Genomic DNA, 14,449 nt, shown 5'->3' on the forward strand with positions numbered 1-14,449 from the left:
ACTGGCAGCTCTGCAGCTGGGGATGAATCTTTACAGTCATCCCAAGTTGAGGCAAGGGGGCTGAGCCTTCATATCCCCAGTGGTGGGCACGTCATTTGTTGCAGGCTAGCCTTTAGCTCTAGGAGAGGGGCAGAAACGTGGCTAAGGCAACTTTCTTCAGCTGAGAGCAATGCCTGGCTGAGAGTCATCACCACCAACACTGCCAACAGCAGGGCAACAACTGCCTCAGCTGCAAAGGGGATGTGGATGGGAGCCCCACAGCATTCACTGCAACATCATTGTTTTAGATGTTGAGACATGGCAGTGAACATGGTAGACAAAAATGCGTGCCTTTTTTCTACATTTTAGATGGAGTAGTCAACGAAGGCCTCACTATGCAGACAACACTGAGCAAAGACTTGAAGGGAACAGATATCAAGATATTTGGGAAAAGCATATTCCAGGCACAGGTATGAGCAAATGCAAAGACCTGACTTGAAGGGAGAATATCTCTGGGTGTTCAAGGAATGGTAAGGAGGCCAGATGGTTGAAACCGACTGAGAAAAGGGAGAGTAATAGGAGTTGACAGATCAAAGAAATCGGGGTCGGGGGAAGAAGGCAGATTCTATCAGACCTTGAAGGCCATTGTAAGGCTTTTGGCTTTTACTCTGTGAAATAAAAAGCCATGGAGAGTTTGGAACAGCGTAGTAACATGACATAATTTTAAAGATTGCTCTGGCTGCACGTTGCAAATAGATTGAAAGTGACAAGGATGAAAGCAGGGAACCAGACAGGCTTAATCTATGCCAAAGATAATGGTGAGTTGGACCAGGATGGTAACAGTGGAGGTGATAAGAAGTGGCTGGATTCTAAGTATAACTGAAGAGTAGAGTTGAAAATCCATTGCTGATGGACTGAATGTTGGTTTGAGAGAGAGAGAAAGAGATAAGACAAAGATGACTTCTAGATTTGGAGCTTGTGCTGCCGAAAGGATGGGGTTGCTGTTAACAGAAATGAGGGGCCAGGAGCGGTAGTTCACGCCTGTCATCCCAGCACTTTGGGAGGCCGAGGCAGGTGGACCACTTGAGGTCAGGAGTTTGAAATCAGCCTGGCCAACGTGGTGAAACCCTGTCTCTACTAAAAATACAAAACTTTGCCGGGCATGGTGGCACACACCTGTAATCCCAGCTACTCGGGAGGCTGAGGCAGGAGAACCGCTTGAGCCCCCGAGGCAGAGGTTGCAGTGAGCCGAGATCATGCCACTGCACTCCAACCTGGGTGACAAGAGCAAAACTCCATCTCAAAACAAACAAACAAACGAACAAACAAAACAAAGAGCCGGGCGCAGTGGCTCATGCCTGTAATCTCAGCACTTTGGGAGGCCGAGGCAGGTGGATCACATGAGGTCGGGAGTTTGAGAGCAGCCTGGCCAACATGGCGAAACCCTGTCTCTATTAAAAATACAAAAATTAGCCCAGTATGGTGGTGCACACCTGTGATCCCAGCTACTGGGGAGGCTGAGGCAGGAGAATTGCTTGAACCCGGGGAGGCAGGGGTTGTAGTGAGCCAAGACCATGCCATTGCACTCCAGCCTGGGTGACAGAGTGAGACTCTGTCTCAAATAAATAAATAACAACAACAACAACAACAAAGAGGAAGACAGCTGCTAGAACAGGTTTGAAGGAGGTGATCAGTTCAGTCTTGGATATGTTGAATTTACAGGTTTATTGGTTATATTGAGATGTCAAGTCAGCAGCTGATATATTGGTTGCGTTCAGGAAAGAGATCGGGGCTGGAGAGACAGATTGATAGATGTCATCTCCTGTAGATGGATGGCATTGGAAGGAACATGGCTGTGCTTTGGTCAAGGATAGGCCGAGGTAAACATCCAGAGTGAGTCAGTGAGTTTAGAATGCAGGCATATAACTCCACTTGTTATCACAGCCATGTAGCCATAACATGGGAAGGCTCATCATTTGGCTCTAAGCCACTGTTGTCTGTAAAAGGTATAATTGCCCTGCTGACACTATACAGGCATGCTGGCACCTAGAGAAAGAGAACCAAAGCTGTCCATTTTGCAGACAGTGGGAAGCCAGGGCACAACATGGCTCAGCTTGAGCCCAGAGAGAGAAAGAGTTAAGCTGCTGACCCTGAGGCAGGGGAGAGCTGTCTGGGCAGCTGTGTGTGGGAGCCAGTGGACTAAGCAGCTGAGACAAGGCAGACAGGGTGAGAAAGTTGTTGATGAGAGCTGCTGCTGAATAAAATCATCTTTCACCTGCCTACAGCCTCCCAGGTGTTCTTGCTGCTCATCTACCTACTCCCTTCGGACCTCAGCATGGACTGGAAGCTGACCCCAAGCATGATAATTGGTGTAGTTGTGAACCTGACAGGCAATTAAGTGATGAGACTAGGTGAGATCAACAGGGAAATGAGTGTAGAGAATAGAAGAGATTCAAGGGCTGAGGCTTGGATGCTGTCCTGTTACGAGTATAGCAAAATAAGAGGAAACAAGCAGAGGGGACTGAGAAAGAGTTGCCAGTGACTTTGGACCAAGCGAGAGGGTGGTGTCCTGGAAGTCAATGAAGACAATGCTTCAAGGAGGAGTGAGTTATTTCCTGTTTCAACTACTGCTGGTGACTGAGCGATATGAGAAATGTTTTTTAAAGTGGATTTGACAGAGAATTGAAGGAAAGGAATTGGAGGCAATGAATATAGACAAGTCTCTCACAAGCAATTTTTGTGTCTTTGTTTTGTGGTAGGGAAAAGTGGGAACAAGAGAAGGTTAAAATGGGAGAAATAACATGTTTGTTCACTGATGAGAAAGTTCCAACAGAGAGGGGAAATTTGATAATAAAGACACAGGAGAATTGTTCAAACAAAGACCTCGAGTAGATGAGAGGGAACGGAATCTCGTGCTGGAGTGGAAGGGTTGGCCCCTGAAAAGAGTGCCAATAGTTCATCTAGAGTAAGGTGAGAGGAGACAGAGAACACGGGCACGAAGATTGGAAGGTGGGTAGGTGTGGTGAGTGTGGAATTCTCTTATGATTGCTTCCATTTTCCTCAGCTAAGAATGAGAATTGGGAAGATGTGTTGGAGGTTTGAGGACAGAAGAGAAGGTATCTAGGCCTAGGATGAGCATGCACTTACAGCTGCACTCATGAATTTAAAGGAAGACTGGCTATCAAGATTGTATGTTTTCCACTAGCCACATACAGCTCCACAGGTGCAGGTGCTGAGTGCGTAGAGAAGTGAATGTCACCTGGGTTGGCACTCAACCAACCAAGTTCAGAGACTCAAGAGCTGGTCAAGGGAGCTGATAGTACACTTGACGGACTCATAACCCCACCTTAGTGCTAACTGTCCTTTATCTCAGATATGCATATATGTCTAGAAAAAGTTATATTGGCCTTAGACATTTTGCAGAGATTGAGGATAACTGAGTCACATTTGTGATAGTGATCTAGTTCCATAGCCTCTGCTGTTGAGGGGATGACATTGTAATCTAGTTCCTACATGTGCCTTTGGGGTTCCAGTTCAATTCTTCCTGCAAGGCCCACGAGGGTCACCCATCTGTTCTTTCAAGAGGATCACTATCTCCTTTTTGTTTGTTGTTTGTTTTTTGAGATGGTGTCTTGCTCTGTCACCCAGGCTGGAGTGCAGTGGCGTGATCTCAGCTCACTGCAAACTCCACCTCCTGGATTCAAGTGGTTCTCCTGCCTCAGCCTCCCGAGTAGCTGGGATTACAGGCACCTGCCACCACACCCAGCTAATTTTTGTATTTTTAATAGAGATGGGGTTTCACCATGTTGGCCAGGCTGGTCTCAAACTCCTGACATTGGGTGATCTGCCCACCTTGGCCTCTCAAAGTGCTGAGATTACAGGTGTGAGCTACCACACCTGGCCTCACTATCTCCTTTTTTGACATGAGTATCCCCCTTTTTTGACATGAGTATCTTTTGACGTGAGTATCCTCTCAACCAGCCCCTATCATTTGAGATAATTTCAATCTATTTATCAAGTAACTAAGAATCTAAGAGAGCTTTTGGTGCCCCTAATTTGTTTTAAAATTGGTAGCAATATCTTGTAGTTGGATACTTTTCTATTGCTTCTAAAGTATGCATTTTCTTGCTTTATTTTACCCATATATGTATTTGGTGAGTGGAAAATGTGGTTGTTAAATGTATGGACTTTGATATCAAGCAGACCTTGTTTTGAATCCTAGCTCATTACATCTTATCCTCCCAAATAGCAAATTTCTTCTGTTGTGGTTTCATTATCATCAATGTAAAGAAATAGACTCTCTTATTGTTCAACTGCTTTATTACCAGGACCTCTCCTTGTATGAAATGTAAGCTTCATGTTTAGACGTCAGGATTCAGGAACATGTTTCAGCGAAGTATGACACATCCTAAAAGATGGCTAGTGTGGGAAATAGTGATTTTTCCTGGATTATACTGTTGTCAACACTTTAGATGTATCTGAACTACAACAGACTCCCTGAGGGTTCCTAGCTAAAGCTCAGATTTTGTTTTCAAAAGTCATTGAACTAAAATAGTAGCAAACAAACACACACAAAACAGATTATTTAAAGAAATCAAGACTGGGCGCAGCGGCTCATGCCTGTAATCCCAACACTTTGGGAAGCCAAGATGGGCAGATCACTTAAGGTCAGGAGTTCAAAACCAACCTGGCCAATATGGGGAAACCCCATCTCTACTAAAAATTAAAAAATGTGGTGGGCACCTGTGGTTCTAGCTACTCGGGAGGTTGAGGCACAATCATTGTTTGAACCTGGAAGGTAGAGATTGCAGTGAGCTGACACCACTGCATTCCAGTCGAGGCAACAGAGCAAGACTCCATTTCAAAAACAAAAACAAACAAAAAAAGAAATCATTACGGTGGCTGTATATCTCCTGAAATTTACATACAATAATTGCTTCTGACATATTCAAATACAATGCAAAAATTTGTCTATACTTTGAAAACCCTTCATGATTTAGAGACTTTGGGAATCATATAGCTAAAGGAACAGATGAGAAGGCAATGCTCCTGAATCTTCTGATTCAATGTAAGTAATTGTTGGGTCCCCACTAGGAGCTCAGCCTGGCCAAGCCCTGAGATAGGAGGAAGGGAAAAATACTGGGCTCCCGCTTTTTTTCTTCCTTCTCTCTCTCTCTCTCTCTCTCTCTCTCTCTCTCTCTCTCTCTCTCTCTTTCTTTCGACGGAGTCTCGCTCTGTCACCCAGGCTGGAGTGCAGTGGCCAGATCTCAGCTCACTGCAAGATTCCTTACATGTGGCTAGCCAGTAGTTATCCCAGACCATTTGTTGAAAAGGGTGTCCATTCCCCACTTTATGTTTTTGTTTGCTTTATCGAAGATCAGTTGGCTGTAAGTATTTGGGTTTATTTCTGGGTTCTCTATGCTGTTCCACGCCATTCTCCTGCCTCAGCCTCCCGAGTAGCTGGGACTACAGGCGCCACCACCTCGCCTGGCTAGTTTTTTGTATTTTTAGTAGAGACGGGGTTTCACCGTGTTAGCCAGGATGGTCTCGATCTCCTGACCTTGTGATCCGCCCATCTCGGCCTCCCAAAGTGCTGGGATTACAGGCTTGAGCCACCGCGCCCGGCCGCCTTTTTTTTTTTTTTTTGAGATGAAGTTTCACTCTGTCACCCAGACTGGACTGCAATGGCGCGATCCTGGCTAACTGCAACCTCAGCCTCCTGGGTTCAAGCGATTCTCCTGCCTCAGGCTCCCAAGCAGCTGGGATTACAGGTGAACACCACCATGCCTGGCTAATTTTTTTTGTATCTTTAGTAGAGATGGGGTTTCACCATGTTGGTCAGGCTGGTCTCAAACTCCCGACCTCGTGATCCATCCGCCTCAGCCTCCCAAAGTGCTGGGATTACAGGCATGAGCCACTGCACCCAGCCCCTGCTTTCAAAAAGTATATAATTGGGCTTGGAGGGTGTGATTGTCAGAAGCGTGTGAACCAGAGCAACTCCATCTTAAATAGGAGCTGGGGAAAATGAGGCTGAAACCTACCGGGCTCATTCCCAGACAGTTAAGGCATTCTAAGTCACAGGATGAGACAGGAAGTTGGCACAAAACATAGGTCATAAAGACCTTGCTGATAAAACAGTTTGCAGTAAAGGAGCTGGCCAAAACCCGCCAAAACCAAAATGGTGACTAGAGTGACCTCTGGTTGTCTTCACTGCTACACTCCCAGCAGCGCCATGACGGTTTACAAATGCCATGACAATGTCAGGAAGCCACCCTATATGGTCTAACAAGGGGAGGCATGAATAATCTACCCCTAGTTTAGCATATCATCAAGAAATAACCATAAAAATGGGCAACCAGTTGCCCTGGGGTCGCTCTGTCTATGGAGTAGCCATTCTTTTATTCCTTTACTTTCTTGATAAACTTGCTTTCACTTTGCACTGCGGACTCGCTCTGAATTCTTTCTTGCACAAGATCCAAGAACCCTCTCTTGGAGTCTGGTTCAGGACCCCTTTCCTGTAACATGATGGTTAATACTGAGTGTCAGCTTGATTGGATTGAAGGATACAAAGCATTGATCCTGGGTATGTCTGTGAGGGTGTTGCCAAAGGAGATTAACATTTGAGTCAGGGCCGGGCGTGGTAGCTCACGCCTGTAATCCCAGCACTTTGGGAGGCCGAGGTGGGAGGATCGCCTGTCAGGAATTCGAGACCACCTGACCAATATGGTGACGCGGTGAAACCCCGTCTCTACTAAAAATACAAAAATTAGCTGGGCGTGGTGGTGTGGGCCTGTAGTCCCAGCTACTGGGGAGACTGACACAGGATAATTGCTTCAACCTGGGAGGCAGAGGTTGCAGTGAGCCGAGATTGCGCCACTGCACTCCAGCCTGGGCGACAGAGCTGGGCTCCGTCTCAAAAACAAAACAAAACAAACAAAAAAAACAAAAAACGTTTGAGTCAGTGGGCTGGGAAAGGCAGACCCACTCTTCATCTGGGTGGGCACAGTCTACGCAGCTGCCAGCTAGAATATAAGCAGGTAGAAAAACGTGAAAAGGTGAGACTGGCCTAGCCCCCAGCCTACATGTTTCTCCTGTGCTGGATGCTTCCTGCCTTCCAACATTAGACTCCAAGTTCTTCAGTTTTGGGACTCGGACTGGCATTTCTTACTCCTCAGCTTGCAGACAGCTTGTGGGACCTTGTGATCTTGTGAGTTAATACTTAATAAACACCCCTTTATATATATATAAAATCTATATAAAATCTATCTATCTGTCTATCTCCTATTAGCTCTTTCCCTCTAGAGAATCCTGACTAATACAGGGGACAGGGCTTACCTTCATTCCATTATATGAAGGTGAGGACTAAACTCTGATTTTTATTTTGCCCAAATTCCTGTGTAAGGAGTGTGGGGCATCATGCCCTGCAAATCATAAATTCTCTTCAGATGGGTTTTATTTAACAGTAATTGTGACTTAAACTCTCCAACCTGACTCTGGCATAACATTATGAGACAAGAAAGAAAATCAAAATATTTTACCCCCAAACATGTTTCTTCACCATATTTTGAAATGGTCATGCAAAGCCATTCTTTGTGGGGGCAAATTTGCATCTGTAAAGAATCTCTATTAACATAGCTAGATCTTTTTCTTCCAGACCCTCCCAATCCTAAAGAGATTAACTGAGATCTAAATAGGAAACATTTGTCATCTATTGTCTCTAAGGTCAGTCACTGTAAGACTTTGAAAGAACCTTGGCCTCCACCATCTTTTATCTTAACCTGAACATTCTCTTTCCATCAATCCCAGGTCTTCAGAAAACTCAACCAATTGTAAAAAGAGAAGATTTTTAAATTCACCTATAGCCTAGAAGCCCCCCGGCTTTGAGTTGTCCTGCGTTTCTGGACCAAACCAATGTATTTCTTAAATGTATTTAATTGATGTCTCCTGCCTCTCTAAAATGTGTAAAACCAAGCTGCGCCCTGATCACCTTGGGCATGTGTTCTCTGGACCTCCTGAGGGCTGTGTCACAGGTCCTGGCCACTCACATTTGGCTCAGAATCTCTTCAAATGTTTTACAGAGTTTGACTCTCTTCGTTGACAAAGGGAAATACCTGTATCTATCTATGTATATATAGACCTTGTGTCAATCTTGTTTTTAATCCCAGCTTCATTACATCTTATCTTCCCAAATAGCAAATTTCTTCTATTGTGGTTTTATTATCGTTGTAAAGAAATCGACTGCAGCCTTGAACTCTTGGCCTCAAATGATCCTCCCACCTCAGCCTGATGGGATCTATGCTATGATCTCACCACTGCACTTCAGCCTGGGTGACAGGGTGAGACCCTGTCTCAATAATTATAATAGTAATAATACATTTTTAAAAGTAAAAAAAATGCAAGAAAGGCAAAATTAGGAACTTTTTGCAAATATTTTCTCAACCCTCACAACTGCCCTAGAAGATAGTATTAGTCCTCTTTTACAAATAAGAAAACCAAGGCTTCTAGAGGTTAAATTACTTGCCCGAGATCACTCAGATCAAAAGTGGGAGTGGCACAAACAACTCCTTTAATTTCAGAGCTGAAACACCTGCCAGCATGGCAGAAGTGCTGTCAATTATCAGGAAGAGGTGGGATCAGTGATGACTGATGGCGCTGGGAGGAGGGGCGTACGTGAATTAGCTTTTTAAAAAGTAGCCGATAAAGAGACTAGGTCACAATGTCGTGTTTACCAGCGTCTAAGACAGTGCTTCCCCACTGCTCACATGGCAGAAATCTCTTCCCCTGCTCTGCCCCCAAGACCCATCCTCTCCCTGTGACATCTGTGGTGATTTCTCAAGGACATGGCTCCAGGGGTAATTTGTTTCAGCTGCTGCTTTCTAAGGTTGCAAATCAATCTTATTAACCCAAGTTCCTCCGAGAGACTGATTACAGGAGGATAAAAGACTCGAGGGGAGGAAGTTGACATTGGTGGTCCTTTTTTCACCTTTTCTCTTTCCAAAGTGGTAAAGTAGCTGGTATGTGGGTACAGAGTATGTCATAAGGACATTTCTTAGCAAATCCATGAGTTGATGCGTAAAAGCGGTTATATGTTAAGCTGACCTGGGATTAAAAGGTAAGTTGGGCATCCTTATAAGAACAAACCTTTTCAGCCAAAAGATCAAGCTGGTGAGCTCCGGCTGTTGCAATCTATACTCTAGAATGGCAGAGTCACCACGTTGAGTGTGACCTGGTGTCTAGGAATGGGAATTATTCTAATTCATCTTCTGTTTATTGGGAGATGACTTGGCTCTGTAGTGGAGAGACTATAGTCTTTGAAGTCAGACAGACCTAGGTTCTAATTCTAGCTCTGTGACTCCTGAAAAGCTACCTAATTTCTCTACTGCTCAGTTTCCCCATTTGTTGAATGAGGATCATAATACTTACATGTGGGGTTACTGTGGTTATCAAATAAGATGAAGTAAAAGGGTCAGGCATGGTGGCTCACACCTGTAATCCCAGCACTTTGGAAGGTTAAGGAGGGCAGATTTCTTGATCTCAGGAGTTTGATACCAACCTGAGCAACATGATGAAACCCATCTCTACAAAAAATACAAAAATTAGCTGGGCATGGTGGCATGCACCTGTAGTCTCAGCTACTTGGGAGGCGGAGGCTGCAGTGAACCGAGATGGCTCCGATACACTCCAGCCTTGATGACAGAGCCAGACCCTGCCTCAAAAACAAACAAACAAACAAAAAAGAAAAAAAGGAGGAGGGGAACAAAGTAAAAGGACATCCCAAGGTGGCTGACAGTAAATGGGTGGCCACTATCTCTGTTATCAAAATCAACCCTCCAGTCTCTATGCCATGTGCATATCTGGACAAGTTGCTTGGCTCCCAGCTGCAGCCTTGTTTATGTCCCTTTCCTGTTTTTTAGAAGGTAAGTGTTCCAGGAAGAAAGCTCTGCACGTGTCAGTGAGGCCAAGCAGCCCTGTGAGGAAAGGGCTCCTCTGGAATAGCGCCATTAGAGGGGAACCAGCATGAGACAGGGCTGCTGTGCAACCTGGGGAGATTCAGTTCACCTCTCTGTGCCTCCATTTCCTCGGTGTTATCTGGGGGTAATGAGAGCTGCCCATTGCACGATTGGAATAATCACATTTGTTATATATAAACAACCAACAAGGATTTTACTCTTAGCCACCCACTCCTCATAATAGGTATTCGAGGAAATATCTGCCTCTTGACCTGGGGGGAAGGAGGATGAAGGCCAGGCTGTCCGGAAGACCCACTGAGAGTAAGGCAGTGAATGTTCTGTGTCATGCTGGACCTAGCTGGAGCATTCCTGAACCCTGAAGCATGGGTGCCAGCATGTGTGTTTTACACTCACAGGTGCAGTAACTTTAAATTCCTCAAATCCCCTGAGTGCAAGGCCATGGCTCAGAAACGCTCTGCAGACAACGGCATTAATCTCCCCTACAAGGACTTGACCTCCGAGGTAACCAGGCGCCGTGTCACCATGACCACGAGGTACCCAAAATCTTTCCTCTGGATCGCTTGTGGGGTTGGGATGGCGCATAACACTGAGCCCCAGCAAGTGCCTGAAACTGTAGCTGGCACTGGTTTATTTAAATGTATTTAATGCTGCTGCAAGACACATTTCACAGAAGAGGAAACTGCCTTGTCATCCATTGTGGAAAACAGACTTTTCTCACATGGCCCTTCAAGGGGTGATGACACCCATTTGTGTATGTTCACTGCGTGGGTGGTGGTGGGATAAACTTCACATTGGTGGCTCTTGATAGAGGGTGGGGAGTGGGGATCACTTTGCTTTGTTTTGTTTTTTCGAGACAGGGTCTTGCTCTGTCACCTGGGCTGGAGTTCAGTGGTGCAATCACAGCTCACTGTAGCCTCAGCCTCAACCTCCTGGGGCTTAAGCAATCCTCCTACTTCAGCCTCCCACCAGCCATGTGACACAATATCTGGTTAATTTTTTGTATTTTTAATAGAAACAGGGTTTTGCCATGTTGCCCAGGCTGGTCTCAAATTCCTGGGCTCAAGTGGTCCACCTGCCTCGGCCTCCCAAAATGCTGGGATTACAGACGAGAGCCACTGTGCCTGGCCCAAGCTGACACCTCTAGCTTGAGCTCTTTGTCGGGTACATTATGAGATTAAAAATAATAATCTTACTAAATCTGTTAAGAAGTTGGTCAAAAAAATCAAAATTATTGATTTGAAATAGAAAATACAGACTTCCATCTAATGTTTACAATGCCCTTTGACCTTAGAAATTATTAGGATGTAAGATACTAACAAATGAATAGGAATTAGGTACCATTTCTTAGTTACCATACATGGGAATGTTAACTCCTTGTTGATAGTGGTGCACGGCCAGTTTGACACCACGGGTTTAGACCGTGAGAGTGGGCATTGTCTGCAGGAAGTGTGGTCCCTGCGCTCTAATGTCCATCCAAGAACGAGATGGCATAATTTGATGGCCTGTCCTAGCCACCAAACAATTCCTTTCCTATAATCCCACATCCTTTCAGCAACATTAGGGATCAGCTTTGATTGGGAGATGGCAGCAGTGAACTTGTGCCCAGATTAAAATTTAAATTTGCATTCCAGTTCTGCCTTCTACTGGTCACATGATCTGGGTAAATCACCTTCTGTCTCAGCTTGCTCAGCTGAAAGATTTAATGTGGGGACTGAGATTCTACATGTGGTTACTTTCTAGGTAATTTCTAGTTCCTGGAACATAGTAAATGTTCAGGGAACAGTTAAATCTGAACCTGTAAAAGCTTGACAGCCTAGTCCTATGTGCTTGAAGGCAAGGTTTGCCCAGCCCTGAGGAGGATGGGAAGACCCTGGTATACTCCAGCAGAAGGGGAGGTGAACCTCGCAGCCTGGGGATGGGGACAAGTTAGGCCAAAGGGAGCTGTGAAGTGAACCTGAGACTGGACTGGCCCTACGAATAGCTGGAATGCAAATGAAAGATTTAGACATAGCCTGTCCCAGGATGAAATGTACAGTGGCCAGTAGGGGATAGAGAAAGCTAATTGATGAGAAGAACTCCTGCTCTAATCCTAAGAGACCCTTGGAGGATGGGGGTGGAGGAGTGAGGGTGCAGACTCCGACTTTGTTGGTTCCATGGCACCAATGGGGACAGCTGAGCTCACTCTGAGGACAGCTGACTGACAAAGTGTTCATAAAGTAGATCTCATTTCTGCAAGGTGAGTGTGGGTGGAGGAGCTTGGAAGGATGTCCTCTAAAATGTTAACTACTCTCTTTAGATGCTGGCATCTGGGGTATTTCTTTTGTTCCTTCTTTTTTGTTGTTTTGAGACAAGGTCTCACTCTGTCACCCAGGCTAAAGTGCAATGGTACAATCACAGCTCACTGTATCCTCGATCTCCTGGGCTCAAGCAATCCTCCCACCTCAGCCTCCCGAGTAGCAGGGACCACAGGTACATGCTACCATACCTGGCTAATTTTTATTTTCTTGTGGAGAGGGGGTCTGCCTATGTTGTCCAGGCTGGTCTTGAACTCCTGGGCTCAAGTGATCGTTCTACTTCAACCTCCCAAAGTGCTGGGATTATCTATATCTGCATGAACCACCATGCCCAGTCTATTCTCTTTCTCTCTGCTTATTTAAAACCCTATCTTTATTCAAATGGCATTCAATGTGCCTTTCTTCCTAGAAAAGAGATAATTACCCAGAAAAGTGATGAAGCTAAGGAGATGCTCTTCCACTTGGATTTGGAACAAACCCCTCCCCCTCGCAGGACCCACCTCACAGTACCTCCTGCCCCACCTCCTTCTCCAGCTGAGGATCCCACAGTCTCCTAAGATGTGAAACTTGTTTTGAAGTGAATTCTTACACAGAACTCCAGAAAACAGTTTCAGTTGTATTCTTGAGGTTTGTCTTAGAAGACTCTTGAAGATCTTTGTTCTTTCCTATTTTTCTTCATCACCTAGAACCACCACAGAGCATGGTTTACCCTTGCTAATATACTTAGCCATTTTTGGTTTTTCAATCCAAGTCTCTGATATGATATGCATATATTTTGATCTTTCATTTCTGTTATGCTATAGAACTGTTGCTGTAGTCAGTTGTATTCAACCTAATAAACAATTATCAGGCCTGGCTGTTTATTACTAAATCTGAATCAGTGAAAAGTCTAGGCCTTTGAAGTCCAGAATTTAAAGATCTTAGGTCCTGGGAAGCCTGAGGTAGCTGGATTTTCAAAACACAACCTGAGACACTACAGTTGTGTGGTCCTGTATTTTGGAGCTGCATTCCCGTGCCATGTGCTGGGGCTACGGTGGTTGAGTTTCACGTTTATTGACAGTGTTTTTAAAGTTTGCTTCCGGGAGATTTGAAGTGATTTTCAAACTCTGTAACAGAAAACTCTACCCTGAAAAGCAGCCAAGTGTAGAGTGGTTCTGTTGGGAAGAAGTCTATTGCTTGAGTCCTCTCCATGCTCCTTGACAGGCCCCAGTGCACCTCTAAGGACTTCCAGGGCTCTTCAAAACTGTTTGATGGCATCAAAAATGTGATAATTCTGGCATACATATACATATAAAAAATATCCCCACGTGTCATCCTTTATTTCGTCTGCTTCTTCCTAGAGTCCTTGCAGGTGTTCTCTCTCCAGGCCTGCGCTTATACATGTGCTCTGACTCCCCTGTGAGAAAGGGAGTCAAAACTTCTGTACCCCATTGTGGAGTTCGGGTAATCACTCTGTGATCTCCCCCGACCCCATGCATTTAATAAAACCAACGTGCCTTCTTTAAAAACAAAAAGTGCTCCAGTTCTTCTACCCCCATAGTAGTGAACTGTGCCATTGGTGTGGAAGTCAGGTTTCTTACCTGTGGCCTTCAGCAGTGTGGGGCAGGGAAGGAGCCTGCACTGAGTGTCATTGCCAGCTGGATGCTGGACATACACATCTCCCTCTCCTCAGTCTGGTGAGGAAACTGGCCTGCACTGTCCAATAGGATGACCACCAGCCACTTGTGACTACTTCAATTTAAATTCATTAAAATAAAATAAAATAAATTCAGCTCTTCAGTCAATCTAGTCACATTTCAAGTGCTTAGTAGCTTTGTGCAGCCAGTGGCTACCCTGGCTGCACAACATACCCATGGGATGTTGCAGATATAGAATGTGACTGCCATTAAAGAGAGTTCTATGTGGCTGGGTGTGGTGGTTCACCCCTGTAATCCCAGCACTCTGGGAGGCAGAGGTGGGTGGATCACCTGAGGTCAGGAGTTTGAGACCAGGCTGGCCAACATGGTGAAACCCTGTCTCCACTAAAAATACAAAAATTAGCTGGGTGTGGTGGTGTACGCTTGTAATCCTAGCTACTTGGGAGGCTGAGGCAGGAGAATCACTTGAACTCGGGAGGTGGAGGTTGTGGTGAACTGAGATTGCATCCTGTGCTTCAGCCTAGGCAACAGGGTGAGACTGTCTCAAAAAAAAAAAAAAAAAAAAAAA

Source organism: Rhinopithecus bieti, unplaced genomic scaffold (assembly GCF_001698545.2).
Source record: "Rhinopithecus bieti isolate Rb0 unplaced genomic scaffold, ASM169854v2 scaffold_1853, whole genome shotgun sequence".
Taxonomy (NCBI): Eukaryota; Metazoa; Chordata; class Mammalia; order Primates; family Cercopithecidae; genus Rhinopithecus; species Rhinopithecus bieti.